The sequence below is a fragment of the Helianthus annuus genome, chromosome 14, assembly GCF_002127325.2.
Source record: "Helianthus annuus cultivar XRQ/B chromosome 14, HanXRQr2.0-SUNRISE, whole genome shotgun sequence".
NCBI classification, from domain to species: Eukaryota; Viridiplantae; Streptophyta; class Magnoliopsida; order Asterales; family Asteraceae; genus Helianthus; species Helianthus annuus.
The window spans coordinates 15,492,345-15,510,817 of NC_035446.2; positions in this window are offsets into that span (position 1 = coordinate 15,492,345).

Below are 18,473 nucleotides of genomic sequence, written 5' to 3' on the forward strand. Positions count from 1 at the left end.
CAAATGACACACGAATGACCATGTCACAAACAAACACCGTCCGACAGTTTGAAAGTTTAATAAATTTTTCAATTTTAGTCTTTAACTTTCAAAACATGCAAATTTCGACCGTTTATGAAGATTTAGTCAGTTCGGTTTTCAGTTCAGGTTTCAGGCAACGAAGACTCGAGCTCCAACATCGTACGATCGAAAATAAAGCAGAAATAAAATCTTTTTGGCTTTTATAAAGTTTATATTAAAACACGGATTTTAGGCGTGTTTTTGAAATTAAAAGACAACAATTTAAAATCCTTTGAGTGTTATCAAACGACATCACCGCTAATGTCGTGCTGATATGCACCAAACGACGAAACTGTTTAAAAGAAATAATAAAAGTTAAGCAGTAAATAAATATATACAGACATTCTTTTTGCGAGTTTCGAGGGTAAAAGAATCATATCAGTGTACGGTCATGCCAAAACACTCTTGTTGTTCAGTTAGTTAATATTAAGATAAGCATCCTATAACAATTATCGGTATTGTTGTCCACTTAAGCTCAACTTATCAGATGTAATCATGTTTAGAGGATACGTTAATGTATGATTTATACTTACCGACCGGTGTTCATCCACATCACGACACATTCCCGTATCAAGGTATGCACGAGAGTTCATCTTACCGGTGAGTATACCGATTATCATCTGTTTGACCGTATAAAATGTGAGATACTCACTTATTTTGAATTGAAAACAAGCCCTATGTGATATAATCACTTATTGATGAGGAACTTGATTTTCGTATGCATGAGGGCACAGGTGCAAGTCCGTGAACAGGTCAGTACTTTCGTACAGCAGAGAGACGAACTTGACACCCGGATAAATGTGATATTTTTATCACTTATTGATTTGGACATGTCATTGTTTATCACTTATTGAGGTCGAATGCAGTATGTAATATGTACACGTATGTATAGTATCATGGAAGATCTAGACTTGCATCCCCCTTATTTTTCGGTAAAAGATACAACCATGATACCCAGATGATAAGCAGCATAAAGACCGAATATCTCAGAACCTCGGCAATCTATCAAACGAAATTTCGGTACTAAGACCATATGCCAATGAATGGTTCCCACCTGGTCTTTAGTCGATTAAGATTTATATCACCCTGCACACTTTAACATGATTGTGAGCCTACCGATACATCTTATATAGAGCTGCTTATCGTTTTTCATTTAAGGTTTAAAGAGGTTTGGATAGACCACTGATGTACTATCATTTTCTCTTTTGCTCGCCAGGAAACTCATTTTTGTTTTTCTATTGTTTTTGTGTTTTTGAATTTTTCGATGTTTTTGGATTTTCAGATTTTGGATTTACTCCCCCTAAAATCAATAAACTAAGATAAATTTAAAACACAAAGGTATTTACAAAAATGATTTTCCGATGTTGGTTTACTCTTGTGCTTGACCTTAATGCCGTTTACCAAAATTAAGTTTGATCAGAAAAGATTTAACAAATTTTGGAAAAATGAGTTGGCATGTCGGTAAGCGGTGCGGACCATGACAGCATTGATGAGTTTCACATTGAAACAATCACGTGTGAGGTGATATCCGAGATCAACGTGTCAGGTCAAAGAGTGCTGTTCGAGATAATAATAATTCACAAAGTAGCTCAAATATCGACAAGTATAGGAGAGATTAAGAATTTAGAGGCGTATCCTGCAACTGTTCCGTGCATTGCAAGGAATCTAAGCACTCTCCCAACTGGATATCCACCCGGTGTGGACTTCAAAGTCGAATTTGCAACTACTGAAAAGTCTCTTGACAGCAACAAAATCATAAACCTCCGGGTCCGGCTGGTCTTCCACATTGTACCAGCGAAGGTCTTTGACTTTCTCTTTCAGAAATGGTGTGCGGATGTTCAATCCATGCAAAGGCATCGGCACACATTTCACTTCATTCGTTCCTGAGGACCCGATCAAAAACCAGAATGACCAAATTTTTGGCACGTTCTTCATTTGGTCGAATTTTGCAACTTCATTCAGCCACATTTTCTTTTCCTTTCCTCTCTCTCCATCAAAGGCAACAATTTCTTCTGTCGCCTATCTTGTGCAAGGACATTCCACTTATCAACAATCCTAAGACTATCAATAGTTCCTCCTGGAACTTCCTGCACTCTCACTCAGAGATTAGTTGGAGAGTGGGACCCAAGCCTTCACAGACTTGGGTCGTCCGTCATCATCGAGAATTGTAACATCCATTTCCCGATGATTCGGAATTGATGTAGCTCCCCCTGAAACAGTTACCGGTTTTGGTATCCAAATCTCTTTCTGTTTTTCATGTTTAACATCCAATTTAACAGATTTTGTTTGGATAATCTCCGGTTTTAAAATCTTTTCAACTTCTTTTCTTTGTTTCTTTTTCTGTTTCTTTGCTCGCTGTTTAACAAGACGAGGGTCCTGTTTTGATGAAACAGATCTTTTATGGTAATTGTTACCATGGGGGACATCAATTTTTGTCTTTCTCTTGGTGAGATATGGACAATTCTTAATGATGTGCCCATACTCACAGCATTCAAAGCATGATCTCCGCTCAACAAACCTCGGAGTATCATAACTGCAATAGCCGGATGATGAACTTCGTGATCTTGAGGTACTTGGTCCTACATCACAACCGTTTGTGTGTTGCGTATAGTTGTTTTGACTGTTTCTTTTCAAAATTTTACTTTGTTTAACAAAATCCTTATTGGATTTGTTTTTGGAAGTATCAATTTTATCAGTCCCTCTTGATTTCACGAGGTTTATCTTCCGAACCTTTTTCTTGTTTTCGCCCTGTTTGCCTTTACTATTCTCTTGGGAGGCATGATTTTGTTCACGGGGATCATCAACCTTTGCCTTCAGCTTATGAAGATATGGACAATTTCGAATGATATGTCCAATTGTTCCACACTCAAAACAATATCTTCGTTCAACAATCCCGGAAGCATCATGTGTTCTCTTAGCCGATGATGTTGAACTTTGTGAACCCGAGGTACTAGGCTGTGAACTGTTTTGTTCATTTCTTTTCAAAACAGTAGCTTTCTTGACAAAATCTAAGTTAGATTTATTTTCAAACGTTTCAATTTCGTCTGTTCCCGTCGATTTCACAAAGTTACCATTTTTCTTCTTCTTTTGATTCGGCTTATTCTGGACTTGAGCCGGTGCCTTTCCTTTGGGCTTGGTGTGATTTTGCTGTTTTGGCATTGCTGGTAATTTCTTGTTGCCAAATTGTTTTCGAACTTCAGCCCTTGGGATTGGAGGACACTGTGTAACTGTAACATGTGGTCCTTTCTTCCCCAAAAACTTACTTGTCGAATTTTCAAAGACTTTATCGATTAAGGATTGATTAACGTTCTTAATAGGAAAATCTTTGTCTGAGTAAATTTTATCATCACCAACCAAAGTGTACAGCAAGGTCACACTCTCCGACTCCTTCTCAGACGAGGACTCAGTTGCAACAGTCTTAGCAGGTGTGGCAGGGGGATCACATAGAATGTGATTCTCAAGAGGTATGTCCTCATTTTTGACTACCGCATCAGACTTTGCTGGAGCAGCATCATCAGATTCATCATCTGAAGAATCAGCATCCTCAACCTCAACTGGAGGATCCTGTTTCTGTTCAGCAGTTACAGATGTATCTGTTGACACATTTGAATCTGAGGATACTTCTTTCTGGTATCCGAGTCCTGCTGCAAACTCCTTCACATCAAGAGGAACAGATTGTTCGAAGAACACTCTATCCTCCTCGTCAGGCATCGCATCATAATTGTGTCTCACAGGTGGTGGACATTTCTTATATCCTATGCATGTGACATCCCGTTTTTCTTTCTGAACGTCAATGATGTGATCCAACACATAGCTAGAACTCAAATAGCTATCTAGCTTGAGTTGGATTGCCTCACTTTCCGTTTTTACACAGACCATTTCTTTTTGCATTGTCTCAAGACGTGAGATATACAAATTAATGTCCGTTTGTTTTCTGGAAACCATTTTAGTCAATTCAGTTTTATCTTTCTTTAATGTCTCAATCATTGACTTAAATTCTTTTTCATGGTTTTCATAAAACATATTGGCTTCTGTGCATTTTGAAAGATCCACGGTCAACTTCTGGTTGTGGATAAATGTCACATCATATTTCTCTTGCAAAGCTTCGTGTTTGCTTTGCAATTCACACCACTTGGCATTCAATGAAACATGTTTGTCTTGCAAGTCAAACAAACTAGCTTGTAAAGCATCATGTTTGCCTTGCAACTCAGACATGTTTGCCTTTAATCTAGCACAATTATCACAATCTACAGCAGTTGGTTCATCAACACATACCTGACTGGAATTACTCTCAGGTGTTGGCCTTTCTGCATCAGAATCAACAATCTCCCTTGATGATTCACATTCAGATCCATCCTCACTTGAACTTGAGGTTGTATCACCCTCAACTGAAGTTGAAACATCTTCATCTGAACTTCTAACATGTTCAGAACTGTTATCATTCCCCGAGGATCCACCATTGCTGACATCTTTGACAATTTCAGCATACAACGCCGTTTTTGTCTGACTACTGTTCTTGGGATTAAGAAATGACGATTCTACATTAGAATAATGGTGTTGTACGGCAACTGGGGGTAATGGATTTCCATACATGTCTGTGGTGGGAGCTGGCTTTACAGGAACTTGTTTTGGATTCCCAAAACAATCTGTGATTGTGACGTACTCCGTTTTTAATGGAGCATGTGGAACGGGTCTTGCAAACGTAGTACTGGAAGTTCCAAAATACATATCAGAATTGCATGGCATACTGGATCTTGCAGAAAACGTATTGCTCTCTGCAATTGACGGATTACCCCATGCTGGATTCATTTTTGATCAGAAAGATGAATACTATATCAATGTCTCGAAGGATAATATCCACCCGAAAGATCACACAGCCGAAGGATCCTGGTCGAAAGATCTGAAATCACAGAAACTAGTTAACAACAAACTGACCACAATCGAAGGATCAACTATTGTTCGAAGGATCAACAGTACTCGAGAGATTACTGTTGAGTCTCGAACAATGATTTCGAAAGATTCAAGAGCTCGAAGGATTCTCCTTTGAAAGATCCTTATCTTTTGAGCTAAATCCCTATCTTTCGGACACTTGTCTTTCGATTAGATTCCTTTCTCGAAGGATATGATTCAGACTTCGAAGGATGGGTCGAAGGATAACAATCTTTCGAGCCTTCCTTGATCGACAGATGTCGAAGGATAGTCTTTCGATGTCGAAAGATATCTTTCGAGAGGTTCTGACACAAACTGATCTGATGTGAAAGGTTGGTGAAAAGGTGACAGGTTGATAAGTCAACTTTCGGCAAGATGGTATGTGCAGGCTGTCCTTTCACCACCAACTTTGAAAATTTTGCCAAAAATGATCAACCTTATCTTCAAACCAGTCACCGGAAGTTTAACCGGAGCTTTCGCCGGAAAACACAAAGTTACTCAAAAACAAGTTTTTAAGTTACCCAACCCCACTTTAAACACTCCCGGTTAGTTTAGACACGTTTTTACTCAAAGAAAATGCAAGAAACTAAGTAAAAACAGGTGCAAAACCAAGTGTTTCAACACACCAAAACTTGTAAAAAAAAAAACCCGGTTTTAAACAAGGTAAAGAGCGAGGCTCTGATACCACTTGTAGGTCCCTTTTCTCGGAGGATTACGAACCTAAACCTTGTTGTACAAACCTACTAGCGAGTGCGGAATCCAAGCTAGCAAGCAAACCGAGTTAGTAGCAAGTAGAGAAACAAACACACAAGTTCACCGATTAACACAACTTGTATTAATGCAATGAGGGTTCGGTTACAAGCTCAATGTTTACAGAAATGTTCTATAAACTCTCTAAGTGTGTGTGTGAGTTTTGGACAGAATGCTCTCAAAGCTCTCTATCTCTCGGATGTGCAAAATGGCAGAACTTACTCACACAAACACTGCATGGGTATATATATACCCAGCCCATGATGCCAGATCGAAGGATCCGATAGATGGTCCGAAGGATCATCTATCGAGGATAAGTTGTTCGAAACATCAGCATTGACCTCGAAGGATCATCCTTCGAGGTCTAACAGTCGAACTATATCTTTCGTGCACCTCGAAGGATCAACAGAATCCTTCGAGAAGCTATCCTTCGATCAGAACATCTTTCAATATACAAACTGTTGTCCAAGTCAAACCGGAGGATGGTTGACTTGGTCAACTTACAACACAAATCAGGACATCGTTACATACAGACCGAATACAGACAAAGTACAGACACAAGTGCACCAACACTTTCAAAATCTGTCAACTTCGACCGTTTATGAAGATGCAATTGTTTTCCGGCTTACGACCAGGATTATATGGTAGGATAGACTCGAGTTCCAACATCGGTCAATCAAAAATAAACTAGAAGCAAAATCTTTTTGGCTTTTATGAAGCTTATCTTAAAATACACCTAAAATATTTTTGAATTTTTTTTATTCTTCAAATGTAAAGACGGAAAGCGATAAATAAATATATACAGCGATGTAGAAACGAAGAAATGTAAATAAATATTTACAAACAATCTTTTTGTGAGTTTCGAGGGTAAGAGAATCATATAAGTGTATGGTCACGCCAAAACACTCTTGTCGTTCATTTTGTTATTAATTAGATAAACATCCTATATCGATTATCGGTATTGTTATCCACATAAGCTCAACTTATCAGATGTAATCATGGCGAGGGGATACATTAAGGTATGATTTATACTTACCGACCGGTGTTCATCCACACACGACACATTCCCGTATCAAGGTATGCCCGAGAGTTCATTTTACCGGTGAGTATACCATTTATCATCTGTTTGACCGTATAAAAAGATGTGAGAAACTCACTTATGTGATTGAAAACAAGCCCTATGTGATAGAATCACTTATTGATGAGGTACTTGATTTTCAGATGCATGTGGGCACATGAGCAAGTCCGTGAACAGGTCAGTACTAATGTACAACAAAGAGACGAACTTGACTCCCCCAAAGAATCTGTGATATATTATCACTTATTTTGTTTGGACATGTGATTGTTGATCACTTATTGAGGTCGTATGCAATATGTACACGTATGTATGGTATCATGGAAGATCTAGACTTCGTCTCTGTTAATTTCTCAGTAAAAGAAACAACCATGATACCCAGATGATAAACAGCATAAAGACTACATATCTCAGAAACTCGGCAATCTCTCAAACGAAATTTCGGTACTAAGACCATATGCCAATGTGTGGTTCCCACCTGGTCTATAGTCGATTTAAGTTTATATCACCCTGCACACCTTAAAATGACTGTGAGCCTACCGATACATCTTATATAGAGCTGCTTATCATTTTTCATTTTAGGTTCAAAGAGGATTCGACAGACCACTGATGTACTATCATTTTCCCTTTTTCTCGCAAAGAAACTCATTTTTGTTTTCTATTGTTTTTGTCCTTTTTGGCATTTTGCATCGTTTTTGAATTTTTCGGATTTCGATTTACTCCCTCTAAAATTCAAAAAGTAAATTTAAACTTTGAAAGACATCTTTTTGGATTTTCTAGAGAAAAATATTCACAAAAACGATTTCCCGATGTTGGTTAACTCATGTTTTACCTCAATGCCGTTTACCAAAATTAAGTTAATCAGAAATGATTTATCAAATTTTTGAAAAATGAGTTGGCACTTTGGTCATCGGTGTGCACCATGACAACATTGACGATTTTCATAGTGAAACAATCACGTATGAGGTGATATTTGAGTTCAACGTGTCAGGTCAAAGAGTGCTGTACGAGAGGATAATAATTCATAAAGCAGCTTAAATATAGACAAGTATAGGAGATATTAGAAATTCAAAACCATATCCTGGATATCCACCAGGTGTGGATTTAAAGGTCAATTTTGTAGCTACTTCAATTAATCAAGAAATTTCTTCAAAGCAACAAGATCAGAAACCTCCAGGTCTGGCTGGCTGGTCTTCCACATTTGCACCAACGAAGGTCTTTGTCTTTCTCTTTGAGAAGTAGTGTGCGGTTGTTCAATCCACGCCAAGGCATCCGCACACCCGGTTGGTTTGTTCAACAAACACATTTTCTTAAATCACACCGCGAAGAATTTTTTTTTTTAAAATGTACACTGCACGTTCATCTAGTAGACTTTAAACTTCACACGTGCTGCAGGTGCATACAATTTACTTGAATCTATCCCGGGGACCCGATTAAAGCCTTTAACAATCAAACTTTGGTATGATTTTCATTTTGTCGAAGTTTTCAGTCTCTTTCATCAAACATTTTTGTCTTCTTTTCTGTTTCTTCTCCCCATCAAAGGCAATAACTCCTAGATGCAATAATGTTTCGGAGCCTTATGTCGCCGATCTTGTGCCTGGATTCCCCTGTATCAACAATCCTAAGACTATCAATAGTTCCTCCTGGAACATCCTACACACTCACTCAGAGATTAGTTGGAGAGGGGGACCCAAGCCTTCATTGACTTGGGTCGTCCATGTTCATCAACGAAAGTTATCTCAACTTCGCGATGATTTGGAATAGATTGAGCTCTCCCTGAAACAGTTACCGATTTTGGTTTCTAAATCTGTTTTTTTTTCATGCTTAACATCCGATTTAACAGATTTTGTTTGAAAAACCTCTAGTTTTAAAACCTTTGCAACTTCTTTTCTTTGTTTCTTTTTCTGTTTCACTTCTCATTGTTTAACAAGACGAGGGTCTTGTTTTGGTGAAACAAATCTTTTATGGTAATGGTTACCACGTGGGGCATCAACTTTTGCCTTTCCTTTGGTGAGATATGGACAGTTCTTGACAATGTGTCCATACTAACAGCATTCAAAGCATGATCTCCACTCAACAAACCTCGGAGTATCATAACTGTAAGAGCTTGATGATGAACTTCGTGATCTTGAGGTACTTGGTCCTACATCACAACCGTTTGTGTGCTGTGTGTAATTGTTTTGACTGTTTCTTTTCAAAATCTTACTTTGTTTAACAAAATCCATGTTGGATTTGTTTTCGAAGGTTTCAATTTTATCAGTACCTCAGGATTTCGTGAAGTTTACCGCCTAAATCTTCTTCTTGTTTTGGCTTTGTTTGCCTTTTCCCTTTTCTTGTTTAGCGTGATTTTGCTTTCGTTGATTGTTTTGTGTTTGTAATTTTTGATTTCCATATTTCTTTCTAACTTCGGAATAGGAGAACACTGAGTTATTACAACTCTTGGGCTCGACTTTCCCAAAAACTTACTAGTAGAATCCTCGAAAACATTATCAATCAAGGATTGATTGACATTTTTGATTGGGAAATCCTTGTCTGAATATATATTTTATCAAAACCAGTCAACGTGTAAAGCAAGATTACGCTTTCACAACTCGTAGATGAAAATTCAACAGATTTGAATGTAGCAGTCACAAACGGTTTTGTGGAAGGATCACAAAGAATGTGATTTTCGAGAGGTATATTCTCCTCTTTTGTAACCGTCTCTGACTGCTTAGTTTTGTCCTCATCCGACTCATCATCCAAACTATCACAATCCTCAACATTTGGAGGACTTTGTTCTGGATCAACAGATCACTTTTCTGAACTTTCAGATGAGCCCTTCGAGGAACTGTCAGATTTGAACCCTATTCCAGTTGTAAACTCCTCATAATTAAGAGGTACAGTTGGTTCAAACCGAGGCATTTCCTCATCATCGGGCATCTTGGTATGATTGTGTCTCAACGGTGGCGGACACGAATTATAACCAACGCTTTTCACATTCCCTTTTAGTTGTTGAACTTCAATGATGTGATCAAGCACATATCGGGAGTTAGAATAACTATCCAATTTGAGCTTACCGCTTCATACTCACATTTAGCCATTGCTAGCTCCTTCTTTGTTTCCTCAATAATATTAATGTAGTTATTAATACCAATTTGTTTGCCAAGAACAGTTTTAGACACTTCGGAAACACTTTTCTTTAAGGTTTCAATGATTGATTTGAAATCCTTTTCATTGCGAGCCAAGGCCATGTTTGCCTCTTTACATTTTGACAGTTCAATAACTAAACTTTGATTGTGACTATGAATCGTTTCAGATTCATGTTTTAATTTAGCACATTCATGTTTCATATCAGCAAAATCACTACATATGCTAGGAGTTTCAGATTTTACCTGACTTGTAGAAGCTGCGACACTATCCGTAGTGTCATTCTGGCAAGAGAAAGATCCATCTTGGGATAAGAACTTCTCCGAGTCACTCGATGAAGCAGCAGCTTTCTTGATCAAGTCAGATTTTTGACATTTCATCTCCTTGGCACCATTCGACAAACTGTAATCACTCACACTTGAGCCATCTTCATTAGTACTCCACTATATCCGGAACTATCATCATTTCCTGAAGATTCACCATCATTGGCATTCTTGACAATTTAAGCAAAAAACACAGTTTCTCCTTGACCTCCACTTCCACATTGTACTGACCAATCACACCCTTCATCAGTTTGATTTGAGTTGGATGTGGATGTACTTGTTTGATTTCTGAAAGGATTTTGGTTGCCTTTTTGAGGTTGGGCTTGAGGTTTAGGTAACCAAGCAGTAGGGATCAAATTGGGGTTGACGAGTAGCAACTTGAGGTTGAGGTAACCAAACACTTGGGTCAAATTTGGGTTGAGGTGCAGCAACTTGAGATGCAACAGCTTGTGGTAGACCGAAATAGGTACTTGGATCTAATCGCGGGGGGGGGGGGGGGGGGGGTTGATGATTAGCAACTTGAGGTTGAGGTAACCAAGCACTTGGGTCGAATTTGGGTTGAGGTGTAGCAGCTTGTGGTAGACCGAAATAGGTACTTGGATCTAATCGTGGTTGAGGAGTAGCAACTTGAAGTCGAGGTAAACAAGCACTTGGGTCGAATTTGGGTTGAGGTGCAGTAGCTAGAGATGCAGCAGCTTTGGTAGACCGAAATAGGTACTTGGATCTAATCGGGGTTGAGGAGTAGCATCCTGTGGTTTAGGAAACCATGCACTTGGATCGAATTTAGGCTTTAGCGTAGCAACTTGTGTTGGAAAAAGATAGGGTTTGTATTGGATACTGGAAACATCTTTGCAAACTGTTACGTATGTTTTTGAAAGCTTCTGTTTAAATGTGACGAGTATGGGCGACGAAGAATTTTGTGACGAAACTTGATTCTTCGTTGACAAAAAAGGACCAATTGTTAAGATATATTCCAAAAAGAATCTAATCTTTGACACAAGTTGGCAAGTTGGCAGACAAGATATTTTTCAAAAAAAAAAAATTTGTCTGACACACAAGTTTCTAAAGTCACAATTTTCAAACACACAATCTTTTTTTGAACATTATAGTCAACAAGTCATCATTTGTATGTCAAATAATTCAAACAACACACTGTCACTGTTCAACAACTAACATTATCATCTTGTACACAAAAGTCAAACAAATATATTATACTCAACAACACAATATTTAAATTCACATATAGATCAAACTCAAACAATATTCAATAACAGTTTGAAGACCACTTTGAATATATAAAGAACACTAAGAACTTTCTGATGAACACAATGAGTTTTCTGGCACCGAAAAAAATTTCGAACACAAATTTTTTACGTCGAAACTCACAATAACTTGTACCTATGATAATCTCCAACCCTTTTAAACACGTTTTAAGCAAAACAATGCCAAATAACATCTTATTTTCGAGCTTCAAAACAAGAATTTCCTGAAAAACAACTGGGTTTTAAAGTTTTTATACAAAAACACACTCAAAAACCACTCGAAAATCACACTGGTAACTCAGTTTTCAACAAGAAATGGAGCCTTACGCTCTAATACCAATTGTAGGTCCATTTTTGCGGATCTCTGGACAACTACCAGATCTTGTTTTGAATACCGTAGCGAGAGCGGAATCCACGTTACGATACAAACCGAGCGAAAGATAAACACAACACAAAGAGTCAACGTTTAACACTCAAATGTATTAATACGTACGACGGTTACAAAGCAATGTTTACAAGATCTCCTTATAAACTCTAAGTGTGTGTGTGTTTTACAGTGTATTCTCTCTCACTGTGTTCTCTAACCTTATCTGTTTGTCAGGCTACCATAACCAACCTTATCCACAAGTCCGACGAACCTTACATTTGGGCCACGAACCTTCTAGCGAACATTCAAATATGATGAACTATCAATCTTCGTCGCCTATAGGTCTTCATTGGAAAGTCTTTGTCAACATCATCAAGTGGACAAACAATGAAGGTTCGTCATACAATCTTCGTCCAATGCATGATGGTTCGTCAATAGAGTCTTTGTTGAGTGAAGACTTCGTCCAAAGTAGTCTTCATCAACTTTAATCTTCGTCATGTTGAGACTTCATCACAAGAAGTCTTTGTTGCAGAAAGTCATCGTCACATGCAATCCATAAGATTCTTCGTCAACCTTGTAAAACTGGTTCTACATCAATTGAATAATGTTTCTTTCGCCAACAATTAATTCATTTAAAGATAACTTCACGTGGTAATTCATAGTTGCATGGAATGATTAAATACACATGACATCATCATGGTGATGTCATGGTGATGTGTCAACGGGAAATGGTTCGCGGCTCTCCGTGCTTCGCGTGTCGACCTCTGGGGCGCACGACGGAGGAATGTCGCGACGTCGGACTTGAGCCGAACCTAACCAACTCAAATCGAACCGAGTCGCGTCCACATAAAGTGTACAAACATTAAGGGCTTTACTTCATGTGTCCCAGCGGGATATGTGTTGCGCATTCTACAACTCGCAGTCACATCTGTGCATATTTCTCTATTGACAACCTACTAGTCTTCACTTTGTTACATGCTGGTTATGCGTAAACGATTTTCAAACTCTATTATATTATTTAAACTTGTATGCTCACCTTTACACTATGTGTATTGACCTTTATTTTAACGTATGTGACAGGTGCTTAGGATGCTTGCTTGCTATTTGATGGAATCGTGTTAGGAAGGAGTCTAGAAATAAACAAAAACAATTTATTTATTTTGGATCTGAGTTGTCGGAACATGTTATTTGTCTTTGAGATATCTATGTCTGTAATAATTAGTTTACTTAATGGGTTATGGTATGGGACATAATATTAACTATCCGGTAATTTAGTTGTTATGGATTTCTCCCGGACAATCTGTTTCGCTCAGTGCTGCGCCCCGAAGTTTCCGTCATCGGTCGGGGTGTGACAATGAAGACAAAAGACAGGAAATGAATTCCGTTGGTATAAGTTCGGTGGTCTAAACCAATGTGATAAAAAAAACGTACCAGTTAATTTTGCTTTCTAAATTGTGTAAACTTGTAATTTAGAAAGATGTACTTAGGTAATGGTGCAAACAAAAGTGATAAAAAATAATGGGTAAATTACTCTTTGGGTCTTTATATTTGCATTGGATTGCAATGGATATTCTTTAACTTCAATAATTACACCTGCAATCCTTTATTTAAAAAATACATTACACCATAGGTCCTTTAGAACTAACCCAGTTTATTTTAAACGTTAAGCTTGGTTATGTGCACAACATGTGAGGGCATTAAAGTCTTTTTACACTGTCTTCTTCCCCATTATTAACACACACTCACCACATTCAAATACTCATTATCTTCTTCTTCATTATCAAAACTCAAAAGCCCTATGGTGATTCTTACAAACTTTGATCGAATCATGTTCAATTCGATGGATCTAGGGTTTAGGGTTACTTACAGATGTGTGATTGTGCAGGCTGGATCTAGTGGTGGTAGGCTCGAATTGGTGGTTGCTGGATATGGTGGTGGCGGCGGGATTTTGCGGCGGTGGAGGTTGTTGGGAGGGTTGGGGATAGCTGAGAGAAAGAGAGATGGGTTTTGCTGTGTGTGTGTATATATATATATATATATTGTTAATTTATAAACATATAAGTAAAATTACACAGCTACCCTCTTATGCAAGTCAATGACTAAACTTATCTGAAAATTTTAACCGGGTGAGTGCTAAAGGACCTAGGGTGTAACACGTCGCTTTTTATAACTTCCTTTAATTAGAAGCTGGCCTTGTATTTCTATCTTTGGATAAAAACATACTTGTTTTAAATACCAACTATCATAAATACCAGAGTGTATACGTTTGACATATGCAAGTACTTAGTTATACAATTTCAATACTCAATCCATACTTCTATACTAGTTTAACCCTTAAATGTATTATAATTACACATACTCGTGATTCTCATGAAAACTTATTTATCTTACAATCAAACTATGGTAAATATGAGTTTTATACACTTTAAACATACAAATACTTGATTTTATGTTTACAAGACTTAAACTATACTTTTACCTATATTTAATACTTAATTATATGTTCTTAATACAAATCATACCCTAACATACCTTAAAATATCAAATAAACAAACCATAGGGACCTTTATTGTCAAAAATGAAAGTTGACAGGGAGAACCCCGGCCGCAAGTCGCGGCAATGGCCCAACACCCGTCCGCGACGCGCCTGCTGACTCAATCCACATACAGCTTTGATCAGCGTGATTATTGGCTCATTTCTCTAGCTCCCACCAAATTGCCTTAAACACCCTACTAACCCACTTTAAAGCCTAACCCTAACCTCCACACTAGAAATACAAGTCTTCCACACTACCTTAACACTTTTACATTCCCTCAAATCACTCTCAAATCCTCTCAATTCATCCAAACTTTCAAACACATCACAAACATATATATTACCTTCATGCAAAATGTACCTCCAAATCTATAAAAAAAGCAAAAGGTTCCAAACGTGGCTATGCAATCTTTACACGTTATCACTCTTAAAGATATGTGATCATAAATTATATCTTCAAATTAAGACATTATATTTTTTTGTACACATTTCTATAACAAATTAAATTGTTAAAATGTACACGTTTGTTGTCATATTTTTGCAATACCATCAATGATTATATTATCACAATGTCAAAGCACATCATGAACTTATTACTCTCCTATTAAAATGTACCACAAAATCTATGAAGAATTTAAGAAATTGCTTGTGCACTTCTAAATTTCATGGTTGTGACAACAGTAATGTACCTCAGTTTCCATCTAGCACTTGTTATATTACTACTCAACAAGGTACATATTTCTATGTGAGTTGGAAAAAATCATGTGTGCAAGAAGCAGTTGTCACAACAATGTGCTCCCTTATATACGTGGATGTGTGTTTTAGTGAAGTTGTTTAAAAGTGACATAGAGGTAGATGACTATGTGATATGAAAAATGAGAATAGGTTTAATGGATATACTTAATTACTACTCAAACCCTTTAAAAACTTCATGTGTACAATACAGTGATGCTCATTTTTCATAAGGAACTTCAAATGAAGTGTTATTAGTTTCTTTTTAAGAACATATTGATTTTACACACGCATTTCTTTGGAAACGTATAACACATCATGATTGTATTTCCTTCTTGTAAATATGAATCCCGTTATCTAAACAAAAGTGAAAGCGCCAAACTTGGCTTTGTAATCTTTATCGGTTGTCACTCTAAAGACGAGACGAGATCTAAAATGAAATCTTAAAATCTATGAAGAATCTAAGTAATTGCTAGAATGTTTTCAAAATTATTAAAAATATGTGATCATATATCATATCTTCAAATTAGAACATTTTATTTTTATTACACATTTTTATATAAATTAAGATCAATTTTTTTTTGTAAGGGAAAGCATTTGTTAAACACGATTAAGCGTTGTCATATTTTTGAAAGAACATCTAAGATTAGATTAATGCCATGTTAAAGCACACATGAGCATATTACTCGCCTATTAAAATGTACTAAAAAATCTTAATTATATGGAAATGCTTCAAACTTGGTTATGCAAGCCCCTAACCCTTCTCCCTAAGATGAAAGCAAGAATCTTGAGTATCTTAAAGTTGAATTCTTAAGATTTATGAAGCATCCGAGAATTCACACGTATTTGTTATAATAGTTGCTAGAATAAAGTCTCACTAACTCTACTTAGCCCACATGCCCAACGAATCACATATTTCAATGTGATTTTGAAGCACATGCATCATCGTGTGACGAGAGTGGCTATCCCATGTTGGATAATCTTGACGGCTTTGGTTCGGTTCATGGATACGGGTCTGAAACGGGTAGGGGTTAGTGTATTTAGTCACATGTTTTATGTGTTTAATTAATGGTAAAGTAGTGGGCTAGGTCATGGCTTAAGTTTTATGGATTGATGAAATAGTTGGTTGGTATGTTCGTTTATTTACGTACCATGAGTATGTATTTATATGTGATGTTTAGCAATTAATGAAATTGCGTTTTAAGCAGTAAAACGAATCTTCTTTGGTGAGTTTTTCTTGTGTGTGATTGAAGCTTGAAACCCAACAATTGATTTGAGAGCTATAGGCTCGTATCATGGGATTCGTGAAGTTGAGAAACGTGAGCAGGTTTTGGGAGTCGACTTTCTGAGAAGGGGGAGCGGTCCATTAGACCGTGGGGCTGAGAAGTAGAGAATAGTGGTGTTAGTAACCAAGAAGGTTAAGTTCATGAGTGGTTGTAGAAGTTCAAAGAAAAGAAGAAGGAGCGGGTTCTGACTGAGCCATAGTACAGGTTCTGAGTGAACCGAACACGGTTCTGAGTGTGCCGGGAAGATAAAACAAAGAAGAAGATCTGTTTGTTCAAGATTGTTCTATGTGAACGAAGAAGTACCGAGATGTGTGATCGGAGAGGAGACGAAATCTACACTAGAAAAGGGTTCTAAGTGAACCGGGAAGAGTGGTGATCTGTGTGATTTGAAAGAGTTTTATGAGAGGGGTGAAAAGGTCCCCTGAGAGCCACAAAAAGAATCTGCGTGTTTCGTTGAAGAAGGATTTTGTGTGATTTGGTTAAGAAGAGGAAACCAATGAAAAAAGGTGTTCTACATGAACGTGAATGTGTTATGTGTGAACAAAAAGTGGAAACGAATCTGTGTGATTCTTTGATGTCGATATAGATTGTCATGCAATATTTTTGAAAAGGCATGGAGGTGAAGAAGTTGTGGTTACCATTGTTGGCGGAAGCCGTTATCATCATTTTCATGTTGGGATTCAAGAGGATTTGCAGCGGAATTAAGAGGGCTGTTTTGATTGGTATTCATGATGGAACCAGAACAAAATATGCAGAAATAGTGAAATGAACGAATGGAGGGAAACAATGGAAGAAAGATGGACAATTCGAATAGAATATTCAGAATGTCTTGGTACCCGATCTTGATGCCGGTCATTACATATTTATACCTGAGATTTGGCGGTTGTTTTGTGGCGGGAATAACTGCCATAGGCAGTTTGAATATCCCACCCGCTTATCTCATCATTCATAAGTTATAATACCTATCGGACATATAAGTTTGCATAATAATTACTAACACAATTAAGTTTACATATCTAACACAACCCCCTAAACTTGATTATGCTTAGAAGCATGCATCAGGACACTCCGGTTAGTTTCATCCACGACTTTCCTTGCTTGCTTGAAATCAAATCTAGGGTGTTTCTTCTCCATCTTCATTGCACCTTCCCAGTCATTTCCTGCAAATAAGGCATAGTGTTGAATGGCTTCTTCGTCTTGAACGTCTCCGTCACTCTTCCTCCTTTCATGGTAGACTTCTGACGGGCCGGCTTTTGTTCAACCACCTCTTTATCAATCACCCTTCCTTGCACCGTCTTGAACTTGTGATAGTAAACTAGAACATCGAGATACATCGCATATATAATCCTCATGAATTCACCATGGTGATATTCATAGCCCATATCTTTCGCAACAACAGCCCATAGATTGTTATCAGACACATTCCTATAGCCTCCGTCACATTTAACCACCATGTATAAACCGAGCAAGTCCACTTTCCTGTTATCAGACATGTATGGTGGAATGGGTCGTGTAGTAATTCCCAGTTTGACATTGATGAACCATGTGAACATTTCTTTGAATTTTTTCTCCAATTCATGTTTATACTTAAACACAAATTCTCCATCCTCCATCATTTCCAGTAGTGACTTGCAGTCAGAAAAATCATGGAATTCCATAGCATGAATAATCATTTGACTCCAATCGGGTTCTTGTGTGGATAAATTCAGATCTTAAAGTAAGAATTAAGATAATTCTCCTTGTGTTCATCATTCACTGCACTTAAATCGATCACCCTTTGTTTCACTTTCAAACCAATTTCTTCCTCTTTGGTTAAACCATTTAAATTATTCACCAAATTAGTGATCGGTGCAGAAAACATTGGGTATATCTTGCATGTATCGCCGGATTTTTTAACCGTATAACCTTGTAGTTTTAACTGATCAAGGCTTAATACATTTCGATCTAATTCCGGTGCATAAAACACACTTTGCATACGTAACATTGCATTACCAGATCTGATTTCCACAGCCCCGATTCCCCGAATAA